Below are 3187 nucleotides of genomic sequence, written 5' to 3'. Positions count from 1 at the left end.
TAAACAGAAACCAGAGCTATAACCATTACCGATGTAATATAATAGTCGATGAGAATGACACAACTCTAAAATCTCTTATTTCTTGAAGCTTGCTCAAGGGACTTGACAAACTGATAAACAAGGACCAAAAGAATTAGTTCAGCCTGTCACTTGCATTATGGGTTCTTCTAGATATCCACACTGATTATCCTACTAATGCGGATTTTCTCTGGTTAAACATTAAACTCATGCTGGCTTTCCCTGCCACCCAGTATATTCTTGTCGACCGTGCATCTGTGTGTGAGAGGGCTGCTTACCAAAGAGCACTATCAACACAGGAAACGAAACAAGATTCGAAATTCCCATTGGGTCTTTCTGCTTCTTTATCAATATCTAAAGGGGGTTGCATAATTGGGAATTTTATAGAGACAATGAAAAAGAACTAACCCCATATGAAGGAAAAGTCAACAAGTATATGCCAGTCCACAATACGCATAACATGCAAGCATGAGAATGTCTCTCTGGAGTTTACCACCAATCTGTCTAACCTTTAATAAGGGTGGCTAGAGTCATACTCTCTATATGCTCTTGTTTTCCTTCTGTTTCTGTTTCCAACACTATGTCAAGTTCTACCCAGACACAATCTAAATATGAGGTTTGTCTCTTTACCCTTGATGCCCTCTGGGACTCTTAGCAGAACACCCTGATTTTGGAACATCCTGCCTGACCCCATTAGACTTGATATCTTACTTGGTGCTATTGTCATTTTTATTCATCGATCCATATTTTCCCATAAATATTTATTGAACATGACTCTGTGTTCCAGGCACCATAGCAGGCACTGAAAATGTATTGGAGAATATGTATGTTTTACTCTCAACTTTCCTTAACAGATCAAGTCTTAGCCTGATTTCTCCAGTTATGCCCCTTCGGTCTTGAATAGTTCAGTTCCCCAAAAGGACTTATTGACCCACTACCCTGGCTATGATCATAGACAAGCATCCCAACCAAGATGATCCTCATCCTCCAGTCAGGGCATAGAGGAGACATATACAATGTCAGGGCCTCTGCCCTAGATTGGCACTTCAGGATCCCACACTGTATTTTCTCTTGGTGTTGGGGCAGATGCTACAAAACATTTGTAGCCACTCAGCCCACAATTGTTCAATGGTCAATGCCTAAATTATGGTTAAAGAACTCTATTGCTCTTACTTATTTTTTTACTTTTTTTTTTTTTCCTGCTTTTAATGGCTCTGCATAAACCTGTGCTGTTGAGGAATATCAAGATGAATCTCTTTGGTATCATTCAGATTTTTCTGTAGTGTGGTGTCATCAGATATCTCTTGAACAAAGGAGTGACATAATCATTGCTGGGCTTAGGGTGATTGCTCTGGGGGAAACATGCAAGGTGATTTAGGTACAGGACAAATATGTCTATAAATACACGCCAGTCTTAAGCTAAGACACCTGTTAGATCTCCCACTTTAGATAAACATTTTTGCCAGCCAAACTGAAGTTTTTCATGAAAATGTTAATTTGCATAAGATGTAACTCTCAGCAGAAAATATAATATTTATTAAAATCAAACATGGGGCAAATGTTAATAAGAACAAAAGAGAGTAGGTTTACCAGTCAAGATGGCGTAGAAGGTAAATGCTGTGCACTTCTCCTCTCGTGACCACGGCAAAATTATAATGCAACTACAGAGCAACTAGCACATGGAGTTGCCTGAGGTCTGGCTGAAAAGAAGTCTTACAACTGGGAACAAAAATAAGAGGTCACCTTAAACCAATAGGAGGGGCAGAGTTGAGAAACAGCCCTGTCCCACAGCTACGTGTGGTGATTGAGAATCGGGAGAATTATATTGGCTGCAGGACCCCCACCCCCATCCGAGGAGTGAGGAGTCCCGGCCCTACACTGGGCTCCTCAGCCCAGGGTTCCAGTGCCCAGAAGACAAGTCCCCACAACTTCTAGCTGTGAAAACCAGTGGAGATTGTGGCTGAGTGAGACGGAGGGCTGCTGGAGTTGCAAGCATTTTTCTGAAGGGCCCGTGCCCAGACTTACTCCCTGACAGACTCAGTTGCTTTGAGCTCCAGCACTGGGATGGCTGCTCGAGGAGTGCCAGGGACATATGGGGAGACACTAAATTGTCAGGCTTCAGGACAAGGGCTGAAAGGGTGACTTTCTCCCTGACAGAAGTGCTAGCAGTATCCACTGTTTCTTCGTTGAGCTCTTCCCACTCCCAGTATGCAGACGCAGGTTCTGACATAGCTGAGTCACCATCAAACCAGATAACACAGGTTGCTCCGCCCAGGGGATTCCCTGAGACTCTACCTCTCCCAACTTGTGGGCCCACCCAAGCTGCTTCTAGTAGTTTATTCCATATGAATGTTCTATCTTGGCCCTTGCTGTGAATTTTCCTAAAATCTCTCAAAGGTTCATAAAACCCAATAAAGCATCTTGGCCTTGGCATGCCCTGTACCTCTTGCAGAGCAGTCCCAAGCCCAGTGGCAGCTAGCCTTGGTTTCTGGCTTGGCTTCTCAAGGCACCTATAGGCCCAGCATGGGTGGCAGCCATTTGTGGATTGCTTGATGACTTACCAGGTGGCCCCAGAGGTGCAGCTGAATTTGGCCTGCAGCTGGACCCCTCCCAGGACTGTGCCACTGGGCCTCATAGGACACCTACTACATAAAGCCACATTCCTAAGGCTGGGAGACTTAGGAGCCCTACGTAATACCTAGAAACAGACACAGAGAGGCAGCCAAAATGGGGAGACAAAGAAGCATGTCCCATATGAAAGAAGAGAACAAAGCTCCAGAAAAAGAACTCAACAAAATGGAGATAAGCGATCTACCACATGCAGAGTTCAAAAACACTGGTTATAAGGATGCTCAATGAACTTAGGGGGAGAGTAGATGAACTCAGTGAGAACTTTAACAAAGAGATGAAACATAAGAGGAAACCTGTGAGAAATGAAGAATACAAAATGAAGAATACAATATTAGAGGGAATCAACAGATGGATAAAGTGAAGGATTGAATCACCAATACAGAAGATGGGGTAGTGGAAGACACACAATCAGAACAGCAATAAGAAAAAAGAATTCACAAAAGTGAAGATAGTTTAAGGAGCCTCTGGGACAACATGAACCATTCCAACACTCACATCATAGGGTTCCAGAAGGAGGAGAAAGCAAGAAGTTGAAAAC

Source organism: Pteropus vampyrus, unplaced genomic scaffold (assembly GCF_000151845.1).
Source record: "Pteropus vampyrus isolate Shadow unplaced genomic scaffold, Pvam_2.0 Scaffold1, whole genome shotgun sequence".
NCBI lineage: Eukaryota > Metazoa > Chordata > Mammalia > Chiroptera > Pteropodidae > Pteropus > Pteropus vampyrus.
The sequence above is the reverse complement of the archived record's forward strand: the minus strand, read 5'-3'. Positions refer to the sequence as shown.